The sequence below is a fragment of the Solea solea genome, chromosome 3, assembly GCF_958295425.1.
Source record: "Solea solea chromosome 3, fSolSol10.1, whole genome shotgun sequence".
Classification (NCBI taxonomy): Eukaryota; Metazoa; Chordata; class Actinopteri; order Pleuronectiformes; family Soleidae; genus Solea; species Solea solea.
Genome location: NC_081136.1, coordinates 20,000,523 through 20,016,139, shown reverse-complemented (window position 1 = coordinate 20,016,139; position 15,617 = coordinate 20,000,523).

Genomic DNA, 15,617 nt, shown 5'->3' with positions numbered 1-15,617 from the left:
AGTAGAAAATTGAAAAAAATCAGAAAACAGCCGTATACTTGCACAAAAACAGACACAAATAGAAAAACACATCCAAAGAGTGAAATCATTGCAAAATCAAACACTGAGGGTACAGAAGTATATCTTATAAAATGTTAACTTTATTTGTGAGGTTTATGTTATGGGACAGTTGAAAATTGAAAAAAATCAGAAAACAGCCGTATACTTGCACAAAAACAGACACAAATAGAAAAACACATCCAAACAGTGAAATCATTGCAAAATCAAACACTGAAGGCATATAACTATATCTTATAAGATTTTAACTTTATTTGTGAGGTTTATGTTATGGGACAGTAGAAAATTGAAAAAAATCAGAAAACAGCCGTATACTTGCTGAATGTGCACAAAAACAGACACAAATAGAAAAACACATCCAAACAGTGAAATCATTGCAAAATCAAACACTGAAGGCATATAACTATATCTTATAAGATTTTAACTTTATTTGTGAGGTTTATGTTATGGGACAGTAGAAAATTGAAAAAAATCAGAAAACAGCCGTATACTTGCTGAATGTGCACAAAAACAGACACAAATAGAAAAACACATCCAAACAGTGAAATCATTGCAAAATCAAACACTGAGGGTACAGAAGTATATCTTATAAGATGTTAACTTTATTTGTGAGGTTTATGTTATGGGACAGTAGAAAATTGAAAAAAATCAGAAAACAGCCGTATACTTGCACAAAAACAGACACAAAAAGAAAAACACATCCAAACAGTGAAATCATTGCAAAATCAAACACTGAGGGTACAGAAGTATATCTTATAAGATGTTAACTTTATTTGTGAGGTTTATGTTATGGGACAGTAGAAAATTTTAAAAAATCAGAAAACATCCGTATACTTGCTGAATGTGCACAAAAACAGACACAAATAGAAAAACACATCTAAACAGGGAAATAATTGCAAAATCAAACACTGAGGGTAAATAACTATATCTTATAAGATTTTAACTTTATTTGTGAGGTTTATGTTATGGGACAGTAGAAAATTGAAAAAAATCAGAAAACAGCCGTATACTTGCACAAAAACAGACACAAATAGAAAAACACATCCAAACATTGAAATCATTGCAAAATCAAACACTGAGGGTAGAGAAGTATATCTTATAAGATTTTAACTTTATTTGTGAGGTTTATGTTATGGGACAGTAGAAAATTGAAAAAAATCAGAAAACAGCCGTATACTTGCACAAAAACAGACACAAATAGAAAAACACATCCAAACAGTGAAATCATTGCAAAATCAAACACTGAGGGTACAGAAGTATATCTTATAAGATGTTAACTTTATTTGTGAGGTTTATGTTATGGGACAGTAGAAAATTGAAAAAAATCAGAAAACAGCCGTATACTTGCTGAATGTGCACAAAAACAGACACAAATAGAAAAACACATCCAAACAGTGAAATCATTGCAAAATCAAACACTGAGGGTACAGAAGTATATCTTATAAGATGTTAACTTTATTTGTGAGGTTTATGTTATGGGACAGTAGAAAATTGAAAAAAATCAGAAAACAGCCGTATACTTGCTGAATGTGCACAAAAACAGACACAAATAGAAAAACACATCCAAACAGTGAAATCATTGCAAAATCAAACACTGAGGGTACAGAAGTATATCTTATAAGATGTTAACTTTATTTGTGAGGTTTATGTTATGGGACAGTAGAAAATTGAAAAAAATCAGAAAACAGCCGTATACTTGCACAAAAACAGACACAAAAAGAAAAACACATCCAAACAGTGAAATCATTGCAAAATCAAACACTGAGGGTACAGAAGTATATCTTATAAGATGTTAACTTTATTTGTGAGGTTTATGTTATGGGACAGTAGAAAATTTTAAAAAATCAGAAAACATCCGTATACTTGCTGAATGTGCACAAAAACAGACACAAATAGAAAAACACATCTAAACAGGGAAATAATTGCAAAATCAAACACTGAGGGTAAATAACTATATCTTATAATATTTTAACTTTATTTGTCAGGTTTATGTTATGGGACAGTAGAAAATTGAAAAAAATCAGAAAACAGCCGTATACTTGCACAAAAACAGACACAAATAGAAAAACACATCCAAACATTGAAATCATTGCAAAATCAAACACTGAGGGTAGAGAAGTATATCTTATAAGATTTTAACTTTATTTGTGAGGTTTATGTTATGGGACAGTAGAAAATTGAAAAAAATCAGAAAACAGCCGTATACTTGCTGAATGTGCACAAAAACAGACACAAATAGAAAAACACATCCAAACAGTGAAATCATTGCAAAATCAAACACTGAGGGTACAGAAGTATATCTTATAAGATGTTAACTTTATTTGTGAGGTTTATGTTATGGGACAGTAGAAAATTGAAAAAAATCAGAAAACAGCCGTATACTTGCACAAAAACAGACACAAATAGAAAAACACATCCAAACAGTGAAATCATTGCAAAATCAAACACTGATGGTACAGAAGTATATCTTATAAGATGTTAACTTTATTTGTGAGGTTTATGTTATGGGACAGTAGAAAATTAAAAAAAATCAGAAAACAGCCGTATACTTGCACAAAAACAGACACAAATCGAAAAACACATCCAAACAGTGAAATCATTGCAAAATCAAACACTGAGGGTACAGAAGTATATCTTATAAGATGTTAACTTTATTTGTGAGGTTTATGTTATGGGACAGTAGAAAATTGAAAAAAATCAGAAAACAGTCGTATACTTGCTGAATGTGCACAAAAACAGACACAAATAGAAAAACACATCCAAACAGTGAAATCATTGCAAAATCAAACACTGAGGGTACAGAAGTATATCTTATAAGATTTTATGTTTATTTGTGAGGTTTATGTTATGGGACAGTAGAAAATTGAAAAAAATCAGAAAACAGCCGTTTACTTGCTGAATGTGCACAAAAACAGACACAAATAGAAAAACACATCCAAACAGTGAAATCATTGCAAAATCAAACACTGAGGGTAAATAACTATATCTTATAAGATTTTAACTTTATTTGTGAGGTTTATGTTATGGGACAGTAGAAAATTGAAAAAAATCAGAAAACAGCCGTATACTTGCACAAAAACAGACACAAATAGAAAAACACATCCAAACAGTGAAATCATTGCAAAATCAAACACTGAGGGTACAGAAGTATATCTTATAAGATGTTAACTTTATTTGTGAGGTTTATGTTATGGGACAGTAGAAATTTGAAAAAAATCCGAAAACAGCCGTATACTTGCTGAATGTGCACAAAAACAGACACAAATAGAAAAACACATCCAAACATTGAAATCATTGCAAAATCAAACACTGAAGGCATATAACTATATCTTATAATATTTTAACTTTATTTGTCAGGTTTATGTTATGGGACAGTAGAAAATTGAAAAAAATCAGAAAACAGCCGTATACTTGCACAAAAACAGACACAAATAGAAAAACACATCCAAACATTGAAATCATTGCAAAATCAAACACTGAGGGTAGAGAAGTATATCTTATAAGATTTTAACTTTATTTGTGAGGTTTATGTTATGGGACAGTAGAAAATTGAAAAAAATCAGAAAACAGCCGTATACTTGCTGAATGTGCACAAAAACAGACACAAATAGAAAAACACATCCAAACAGTGAAATCATTGCAAAATCAAACACTGAGGGTACAGAAGTATATCTTATAAGATGTTAACTTTATTTGTGAGGTTTATGTTATGGGACAGTAGAAAATTGAAAAAAATCAGAAAACAGCCGTATACTTGCACAAAAACAGACACAAATAGAAAAACACATCCAAACAGTGAAATCATTGCAAAATCAAACACTGATGGTACAGAAGTATATCTTATAAGATGTTAACTTTATTTGTGAGGTTTATGTTATGGGACAGTAGAAAATTAAAAAAAATCAGAAAACAGCCGTATACTTGCACAAAAACAGACACAAATCGAAAAACACATCCAAACAGTGAAATCATTGCAAAATCAAACACTGAGGGTACAGAAGTATATCTTATAAGATGTTAACTTTATTTGTGAGGTTTATGTTATGGGACAGTAGAAAATTGAAAAAAATCAGAAAACAGTCGTATACTTGCTGAATGTGCACAAAAACAGACACAAATAGAAAAACACATCCAAACAGTGAAATCATTGCAAAATCAAACACTGAGGGTACAGAAGTATATCTTATAAGATTTTATGTTTATTTGTGAGGTTTATGTTATGGGACAGTAGAAAATTGAAAAAAATCAGAAAACAGCCGTTTACTTGCTGAATGTGCACAAAAACAGACACAAATAGAAAAACACATCCAAACAGTGAAATCATTGCAAAATCAAACACTGAGGGTAAATAACTATATCTTATAAGATTTTAACTTTATTTGTGAGGTTTATGTTATGGGACAGTAGAAAATTGAAAAAAATCAGAAAACAGCCGTATACTTGCACAAAAACAGACACAAATAGAAAAACACATCCAAACATTGAAATCATTGCAAAATCAAATACTGAAGGCATATAACTATATCTTATAAGATTTTAACTTTATTTGTGAGGTTTATGTTATGGGACAGTAGAAAATTGAAAAAAATCAGAAAACAGCCGTATACTTGCTGAATGTGCACAAAAACAGACACAAATAGAAAAACACATCCAAACAGTGAAATCATTGCAAAATCAAACACTGAGGGTAAATAACTATATCTTCTAAGATGTTAACTTTATTTGTGAGGTTTATGTTATGGGACAGTAGAAAATTGAAAAAAATCAGAAAACAGCCGTATACTTGCACAAAAACAAACACAAATAGAAAAACACATCCAAACAGTGAAATCATTGCAAAATCAAACACTGAGGGTACAGAAGTATATCTTATAAGATGTTAACTTTATTTGTGAGGTTTATGTTATGGGACAGTAGAAAATTGAAAAAAATCAGAAAACAGCCGTATACTTGCACAAAAACAGACACAAATAGAAAAACACATCCAAACAGTGAAATCATTGCAAAATCAAACACTGATGGTACAGAAGTATATCTTATAAGATGTTAACTTTATTTGTGAGGTTTATGTTATGGGACAGTAGAAAATTGAAAAAAATCAGAAAACAGCCGTATACTTGCTGAATGTGCACAAAAACAGACACAAATAGAAAAACACATCCAAACAGTGAAATCATTGCAAAATCAAACACTGAGGGTACAGAAGTATATCTTATAAGATGTTAACTTTATTTGTGAGGTTTATGTTATGAGACAGTAGAAAATTGAAAAAAATCAGAAAACAGCCGTATACTTGCACAAAAACAGACACAAATAGAAAAACACATCCAAACAGTGAAATCATTGCAAAATCAAACACTGAGGGTACAGAAGTATATCTTATAAGATTTTAACTTTATTTGTGAGGTTTATGTTATGGGACAGTAGAAAATTGAAAAAAAACAGAAAACAGCCGTATACTTGCTGAATGTGCACAAAAACAGACACAAATAGAAAAACACATCCAAACATTTAAATCATTGCAAAATCAAACACTGAAGGCATATAACTATATCTTATACAATTTTAACTTTATTTGTGAGGTTTATGTTATGGGACAGTAGAAATTTAAAAAAATCCGAAAACAGCCGTATACTTGCTGAATGTGCACAAAAACAGACACAAATAGAAAAACACATCCAAACAGTGAAATCATTGCAAAATCAAACACTGAGGGTAGAGAAGTATATCTTATAAGATTTTAACTTTATTTGTGAGGTTTATGTTATGGGACAGTAGAAAATTGAAAAAAAATCAGAAAACAGCCGTATACTTGCACAAAAACAGACACAAATAGAAAAACACATCCAAACATTGAAATCATTGCAAAATCAAACACTGAAGGCATATACCTATATCTTATAAGTTGTTAACTTTATTTGTGAGGTTTATGTTATGGGACAGTAGAAAATTGAAAAAAATCAGAAAACAGCCGTATACTTGCTGAATGTGCACAAAAACAGACACAAATAGAAAAACACATCCAAACATTGAAATCATTGCAAAATCAAACACTGAAGGCATATAACTATATCTTATAATATTTTAACTTTATTTGTCAGGTTTATGTTATGGGACAGTAGAAAATTTAAAAAAATCAGAAAACAGCCGTATACTTGCTGAATGTGCACAAAAACAGACACAAATAGCAAAACACATCCAAACAGTGAAATCATTGCAAAATCAAACACTGAGGGTACAGAAGTATATCTTATAAGATGTTAACTTTATTTGTGAGGTTTATGTTATGGGACAGTAGAAAATTTAAAAAAATCAGAAAACAGCCGTATACTTGCACAAAAACAGACACAAATAGAAAAACACATCCAAACAGTGAAATCATTGCAAAATCAAACACTGATGGTACAGAAGTATATCTTATAAGATGTTAACTTTATTTGTGAGGTTTATGTTATGGGACAGTAGAAAATTAAAAAAAATCAGAAAACAGCCGTATACTTGCACAAAAACAGACACAAATCGAAAAACACATCCAAACAGTGAAATCATTGCAAAATCAAACACTGAGGGTACAGAAGTATATCTTATAAGATGTTAACTTTATTTGTGAGGTTTATGTTATGGGACAGTAGAAAATTGAAAAAAATCAGAAAACAGCCGTATACTTGCTGAATGTGCACAAAAACAGACACAAATAGAAAAACACATCCAAACAGTGAAATCATTGCAAAATCAAACACTGAGGGTACAGAAGTATATCTTATAAGATTTTAAGTTTATTTGTGAGGTTTCTGTTATGGGACAGTAGAAAATTGAAAAAAATCAGAAAACAGCCGTTTACTTGCTGAATGTGCACAAAAACAGACACAAATAGAAAAACACATCCAAACAGTGAAATCATTGAAAAATCAAACACTGAGGGTACAGAAGTATATCTTATAAGATGTTAACTTTATTTGTGAGGTTTATGTTATGGGACAGTAGAAAATTGAAAAAAATCAGAAAACAGCCGTATACTTGCACAAAAACAGACACAAATAGAAAAACACATCCAAACATTGAAATCATTGCAAAATCAAACACTGAAGGCATATAACTATATCTTATAAGATTTTAACTTTATTTGTGAGGTTTATGTTATGGGACAGTAGAAAATTTAAAAAAATCAGAAAACAGCCGTATACTTGCTGAATGTGCACAAAAACAGACACAAATAGAAAAACACATCCAAACAGTGAAATCATTGCAAAATCAAACACTGAGGGTACAGAAGTATATCTTATAAGATGTTAACTTTATTTGTGAGGTTTATGTTATGGGACAGTAGAAAATTGAAAAAAATCAGAAAACAGCCGTATACTTGCTGAATGTGCACAAAAACAGACACAAATAGAAAAACACATCCAAACAGTGAAATCATTGCAAAATCAAACACTGAGGGTACAGAAGTATATCTTATAAGATTTTAAGTTTATTTGTGAGGTTTATGTTATGGGACAGTAGAAAATTGAAAAAAATCAGAAAACAGCCGTTTACTTGCTGAATGTGCACAAAAACAGACACAAATAGAAAAACACATCCAAACAGTGAAATCATTGAAAAATCAAACACTGAGGGTAAATAACTATATCTTATAAGATTTTAACTTTATTTGTGAGGTTTATGTTATGGGACAGTAGAAAATTGAAAAAAATCAGAAAACAGCCGTATACTTGCACAAAAACAGACACAAATAGAAAAACACATCAAAACATTGAAATCATTGCAAAATCAAACACTGAAGGCATATAACTATATCTTATAAGATTTTAACTTTATTTGTGAGGTTTATGTTATGGGACAGTAGAAAATTGAAAAAAATCAGAAAACAGCCGTATACTTGCTGAATGTGCACAAAAACAGACACAAATAGAAAAACACATCCAAACAGTGAAATCATTGCAAAATCAAACACTGAGGGTAAATAACTATATCTTATAAGATGTTAACTTTATTTGTGAGGTTTATGTTATGGGACAGTAGAAAATTGAAAAAAATCAGAAAACAGCCGTATACTTGCTGAATGTGCACAAAAACAGACACAAATAGAAAAACACATCCAAACAGTGAAATCATTGCAAAATTAAACACTGAGGGTACAGAAGTATATCTTATAAGATGTTAACTTTATTTGTGAGGTTTATGTTATGGGACAGTAGAAAATTTTAAAAAATCAGAAAACAGCCGTATACTTGCTGAATGTGCACAAAAACAGACACAAATAGATAAAAAACACATCCAAACAGTGAAATCATTGCAAAATCAAACACTGAAGGCATATAACTATATCTTATAATATTTTAACTTTATTTGTCAGGTTTATGTTATGGGACAGTAGAAAATTGAAAAAAATCAGAAAACAGCCGTATACTTGCACAAAAACAGACACAAATAGAAAAACACATCCAAACAGTGAAATCATTGCAAAATCAAACACTGATGGTACAGAAGTATATCTTATAAGATGTTAACTTTATTTGTGAGGTTTATGTTATGGGACAGTAGAAAATTAAAAAAAATCAGAAAACAGCCGTATACTTGCACAAAAACAGACACAAATCGAAAAACACATCCAAACAGTGAAATCATTGCAAAATCAAACACTGAGGGTACAGAAGTATATCTTATAAGATGTTAACTTTATTTGTTAGGTTTATGTTATGGGACAGTAGAAAATTGAAAAAAAATCAGAAAACAGCCGTATACTTGCTGAATGTGCACAAAAACAGACACAAATAGAAAAACACATCAAAACAGTGAAATCATTGCAAAATCAAACACTGAGGGTACAGAAGTATATCTTATAAGATGTTAACTTTATTTGTGAGGTTTATGTTATGGGACAGTAGAAAATTAAAAAAAATCAGAAAACAGCCGTATACTTGCACAAAAACAGACACAAATCGAAAAACACATCCAAACAGTGAAATCATTGCAAAATCAAACACTGAGGGTACAGAAGTATATCTTATAAGATGTTAACTTTATTTGTTAGGTTTATGTTATGGGACAGTAGAAAATTGAAAAAAAATCAGAAAACAGCCGTATACTTGCTGAATGTGCACAAAAACAGACACAAATAGAAAAACACATCAAAACAGTGAAATCATTGCAAAATCAAACACTGAGGGTACAGAAGTATATCTTATAAGATGTTAACTTTATTTGTGAGGTTTATGTTATGGGACAGTAGAAAATTGAAAAAAATCAGAAAACAGCCGTATACTTGCTGAATGTGCACAAAAACAGACACAAATAGAAAAACACATCCAAACAGTGAAATCATTGCAAAATTAAACACTGAGGGTACAGAAGTATATCTTATAAGATTTTAACTTTATTTGTGAGGTTTATGTTATGGGACAGTAGAAAATTGAAAAAAATCAGAAAACAGCCGTATACTTGCACAAAAACAGACACAAATAGAAAAACACATCCAAACAGTGAAATCATTGCAAAATCAAACACTGAGGGTACAGAAGTATATCTTATAAGATGTTAACTTTATTTGTGAGGTTTATGTTATGGGACAGTAGAAAATTGAAAAAAATCAGAAAACAGCCGTATACTTGCTGAATGTGCACAAAAACAGACACGAATAGAAAAACACATCCAAACAGTGAAATCATTGCAAAATCAAACACTGAGGGTAAATAACTATATCTTATAAGATTTTAACTTTAATTGTGAGGTTTATGTTATGGGACAGTAGAAAATTGAAAAAAATCAGAAAACAGCCGTATACTTGCACAAAAACAGACACAAATAGAAAAACACATCCAAACATTGAAATCATTGCAAAATCAAACACTGAAGGCATATAACTATATCTTATAAGATTTTAACTTTATTTGTCAGGTTTATGTTATGGGACAGTAGAAAATTGAAAAAAATCAGAAAACAGCCGTATACTTCCACAAAAACAGACACAAATAGAAAAACACATCCAAAAATTGAAATCATTGCAAAATCAAACACTGAAGGCATATACCTATATCTTATAAGACTTTATTTGTGAGGTTTATGTTATGGGACAGTAGAAAATTGAAAAAAATCAGAAAACAGCCGTATACTTGCTGAATGTGCACAAAAACAGACACAAATAGAAAAACACATCCAAACAGTGAAATCATTGCAAAATCAAACACTGAGGGTACAGAAGTATATCTTATAAGATTTTAACTTTATTTGTGAGGTTTATGTCATGGGACAGTAGAAAATTTAAAAAAATCAGAAAACAGCCGTATACTTGCTGAATGTGCACAAAAACAGACACAAATAGAAAAACACATCCAAACAGTGAAATCATTGCAAAATCAAACACTGAGGGTACAGAAGTATATCTTATAAGATGTTAACTTTATTTGTGAGGTTTATGTTATGGGACAGTAGAAAATTGAAAAAAATCAGAAAACAGCCGTATACTTGCTGAATGTGCACAAAAACAGACACAAATAGAAAAACACATCCAAACAGTGAAATCATTGCAAAATCAAACACTGAGGGTACAGAAGTATATCTTATAAGATTTTAAGTTTATTTGTGAGGTTTATGTTATGGGACAGTAGAAAATTGAAAAAAATCAGAAAACAGCCGTTTACTTGCTGAATGTGCACAAAAACAGACACAAATAGAAAAACACATCCAAACAGTGAAATCATTGAAAAATCAAACACTGAGGGTAAATAACTATATCTTATAAGATTTTAACTTTATTTGTGAGGTTTATGTTATGGGACAGTAGAAAATTGAAAAAAATCAGAAAACAGCCGTATACTTGCACAAAAACAGACACAAATAGAAAAACACATCCAAACATTGAAATCATTGCAAAATCAAACACTGAAGGCATATAACTATATCTTATAAGATTTTAACTTTATTTGTGAGGTTTATGTTATGGGACAGTAGAAAATTGAAAAAAATCAGATAACAGCCGTATACTTGCTGAATGTGCACAAAAACAGACACAAATAGAAAAACACATCCAAACAGTGAAATCATTGCAAAATCAAACACTGAGGGTAAATAACTATATCTTATAAGATTTTAACTTTATTTGTGAGGTTTATGTTATGGGACAGTAGAAAATTGAAAAAAATCAGAAAACAGCCGTATACTTGCTGAATGTGCACAAAAACAGACACAAATAGAAAAACACATCCAAACAGTGAAATCATTGCAAAATCAAACACTGAGGGTACAGAAGTATATCTTATAAGATTTTAAGTTTATTTGTGAGGTTTATGTTATGGGACAGTAGAAAATTGAAAAAAATCAGAAAACAGCCGTTTACTTGCTGAATGTGCACAAAAACAGACACAAATAGAAAAACACATCCAAACAGTGAAATCATTGAAAAATCAAACACTGAGGGTAAATAACTATATCTTATAAGATTTTAACTTTATTTGTGAGGTTTATGTTATGGGACAGTAGAAAATTGAAAAAAATCAGAAAACAGCCGTATACTTGCACAAAAACAGACACAAATAGAAAAACACATCCAAACATTGAAATCATTGCAAAATCAAACACTGAAGGCATATAACTATATCTTATAAGATTTTAACTTTATTTGTGAGGTTTATGTTATGGGACAGTAGAAAATTGAAAAAAATCAGATAACAGCCGTATACTTGCTGAATGTGCACAAAAACAGACACAAATAGAAAAACACATCCAAACAGTGAAATCATTGCAAAATCAAACACTGAGGGTAAATAACTATATCTTATAAGATTTTAACTTTATTTGTGAGGTTTATGTTATGGGACAGTAGAAAATTGAAAAAAATCAGAAAACAGCCGTATACTTGCTGAATGTGCACAAAAACAGACACAAATAGAAAAACACATCCAAACAGTGAAATCATTGCAAAATCAAACACTGAGGGTAAATAACTATATCTTATAAGATTTTAACTTTATTTGTGAGGTTTATGTTATGGGACAGTAGAAAATTGAAAAAAATCAGAAAACAGCCGTATACTTGCTGAATGTGCACAAAAACAGACACAAATAGAAAAACACATCCAAACAGTGAAATCATTGCAAAATCAAACACTGAGGGTACAGAAGTATATCTTATAAGATTTTAAGTTTATTTGTGAGGTTTATGTTATGGGACAGTAGAAAATTGAAAAAAATCAGAAAACAGCCGTTTACTTGCTGAATGTGCACAAAAACAGACACAAATAGAAAAACACATCCAAACAGTGAAATCATTGAAAAATCAAACACTGAGGGTAAATAACTATATCTTATAAGATTTTAACTTTATTTGTGAGGTTTATGTTATGGGACAGTAGAAAATTGAAAAAAATCAGAAAACAGCCGTATACTTGCACAAAAACAGACACAAATAGAAAAACACATCCAAACATTGAAATCATTGCAAAATCAAACACTGAAGGCATATAACTATATCTTATAAGATTTTAACTTTATTTGTGAGGTTTATGTTATGGGACAGTAGAAAATTGAAAAAAATCAGATAACAGCCGTATACTTGCTGAATGTGCACAAAAACAGACACAAATAGAAAAACACATCCAAACAGTGAAATCATTGCAAAATCAAACACTGAGGGTAAATAACTATATCTTATAAGATTTTAACTTTATTTGTGAGGTTTATGTTATGGGACAGTAGAAAATTGAAAAAAATCAGAAAACAGCCGTATACTTGCTGAATGTGCACAAAAACAGACACAAATAGAAAAACACATCCAAACAGTGAAATCATTGCAAAATTAAACACTGAGGGTACAGAAGTATATCTTATAAGATTTTAACTTTATTTGTGAGGTTTATGTTATGGGACAGTAGAAAATTGAAAAAAATCAGAAAACAGCCGTATACTTGCACAAAAACAGACACAAATAGAAAAACACATCCAAACAGTGAAATCATTGCAAAATCAAACACTGAGGGTACAGAAGTATATCTTATAAGATGTTAACTTTATTTGTGAGGTTTATGTTATGGGACAGTAGAAAATTGAAAAAAATCAGAAAACAGCCGTATACTTGCTGAATGTGCACAAAAACAGACACGAATAGAAAAACACATCCAAACAGTGAAATCATTGCAAAATCAAACACTGAGGGTAAATAACTATATCTTATAAGATTTTAACTTTAATTGTGAGGTTTATGTTATGGGACAGTAGAAAATTGAAAAAAATCAGAAAACAGCCGTATACTTGCACAAAAACAGACACAAATAGAAAAACACATCCAAACATTGAAATCATTGCAAAATCAAACACTGAAGGCATATAACTATATCTTATAAGATTTTAACTTTATTTGTCAGGTTTATGTTATGGGACAGTAGAAAATTGAAAAAAATCAGAAAACAGCCGTATACTTCCACAAAAACAGACACAAATAGAAAAACACATCCAAACATTGAAATCATTGCAAAATCAAACACTGAAGGCATATACCTATATCTTATAAGACTTTATTTGTGAGGTTTATGTTATGGGACAGTAGAAAATTGAAAAAAATCAGAAAACAGCCGTATACTTGCTGAATGTGCACAAAAACAGACACAAATAGAAAAACACATCCAAACAGTGAAATCATTGCAAAATCAAACACTGAGGGTACAGAAGTATATCTTATAAGATTTTAACTTTATTTGTGAGGTTTATGTTATGGGACAGTAGAAAATTTAAAAAAATCAGAAAACAGCCGTATACTTGCTGAATGTGCACAAAAACAGACACAAATAGAAAAACACATCCAAACAGTGAAATCATTGCAAAATCAAACACTGAGGGTACAGAAGTATATCTTATAAGATGTTAACTTTATTTGTGAGGTTTATGTTATGGGACAGTAGAAAATTGAAAAAAATCAGAAAACAGCCGTATACTTGCTGAATGTGCACAAAAACAGACACAAATAGAAAAACACATCCAAACAGTGAAATCATTGCAAAATCAAACACTGAGGGTACAGAAGTATATCTTATAAGATTTTAACTTTATTTGTGAGGTTTATGTTATGGGACAGTAGAAAATTTAAAAAAATCAGAAAACAGCCGTATACTTGCTGAATGTGCACAAAAACAGACACAAATAGAAAAACACATCCAAACAGTGAAATCATTGCAAAATCAAACACTGAGGGTACAGAAGTATATCTTATAAGATGTTAACTTTATTTGTGAGGTTTATGTTATGGGACAGTAGAAAATTGAAAAAAATCAGAAAACAGCCGTATACTTGCTGAATGTGCACAAAAACAGACACAAATAGAAAAACACATCCAAACAGTGAAATCATTGCAAAATCAAACACTGAGGGTACAGAAGTATATCTTATAAGATTTTAAGTTTATTTGTGAGGTTTATGTTATGGGACAGTAGAAAATTGAAAAAAATCAGAAAACAGCCGTTTACTTGCTGAATGTGCACAAAAACAGACACAAATAGAAAAACACATCCAAACAGTGAAATCATTGAAAAATCAAACACTGAGGGTAAATAACTATATCTTATAAGATTTTAACTTTATTTGTGAGGTTTATGTTATGGGACAGTAGAAAATTGAAAAAAATCAGAAAACAGCCGTATACTTGCACAAAAACAGACACAAATAGAAAAACACATCCAAACATTGAAATCATTGCAAAATCAAACACTGAAGGCATATAACTATATCTTATAAGATTTTAACTTTATTTGTGAGGTTTATGTTATGGGACAGTAGAAAATTGAAAAAAATCAGAAAACAGCCGTATACTTGCTGAATGTGCACAAAAACAGACACAAATAGAAAAACACATCCAAACAGTGAAATCATTGAAAAAATCAAACACTGAGGGTAAATAACTATATCTTATAAGATGTTAACTTTATTTGTGAGGTTTATGTTATGGGACAGTAGAAAATTTAAAAAAATCAGAAAACAGCCGTATACTTGCACAAAAACAGACACAAATAGAAAAACACATCCAAACAGTGAAATCATTGCAAAATCAAACACTGAGGGTACAGAAGTATATCTTATAAGATGTTAACTTTATTTGTGAGGTTTATGTTATGGGACAGTAGAAAATTGAAAAAAATCAGAAAACAGCCGTATACTTGCTGAATGTGCACAAAAACAGACACGAATAGAAAAACACATCCAAACAGTGAAATCATTGCAAAATCAAACACTGAGGGTAAATAACTATATCTTATAAGATTTTAACTTTAATTGTGAGGTTTATGTTATGGGACAGTAGAAAATTGAAAAAAATCAGAAAACAGCCGTATACTTGCACAAAAACAGACACAAATAGAAAAACACATCCAAACATTGAAATCATTGCAAAATCAAACACTGAAGGCATATAACTATATCTTATAAGATTTTAACTTTATTTGTCAGGTTTATGTTATGGGACAGTAGAAAATTGAAAAAAATCAGAAAACAGCCGTATACTTCCACAAAAACAGACACAAATAGAAAAACACATCCAAACATTGAAATCATTGCAAAATCAAACACTGAAGGCATATA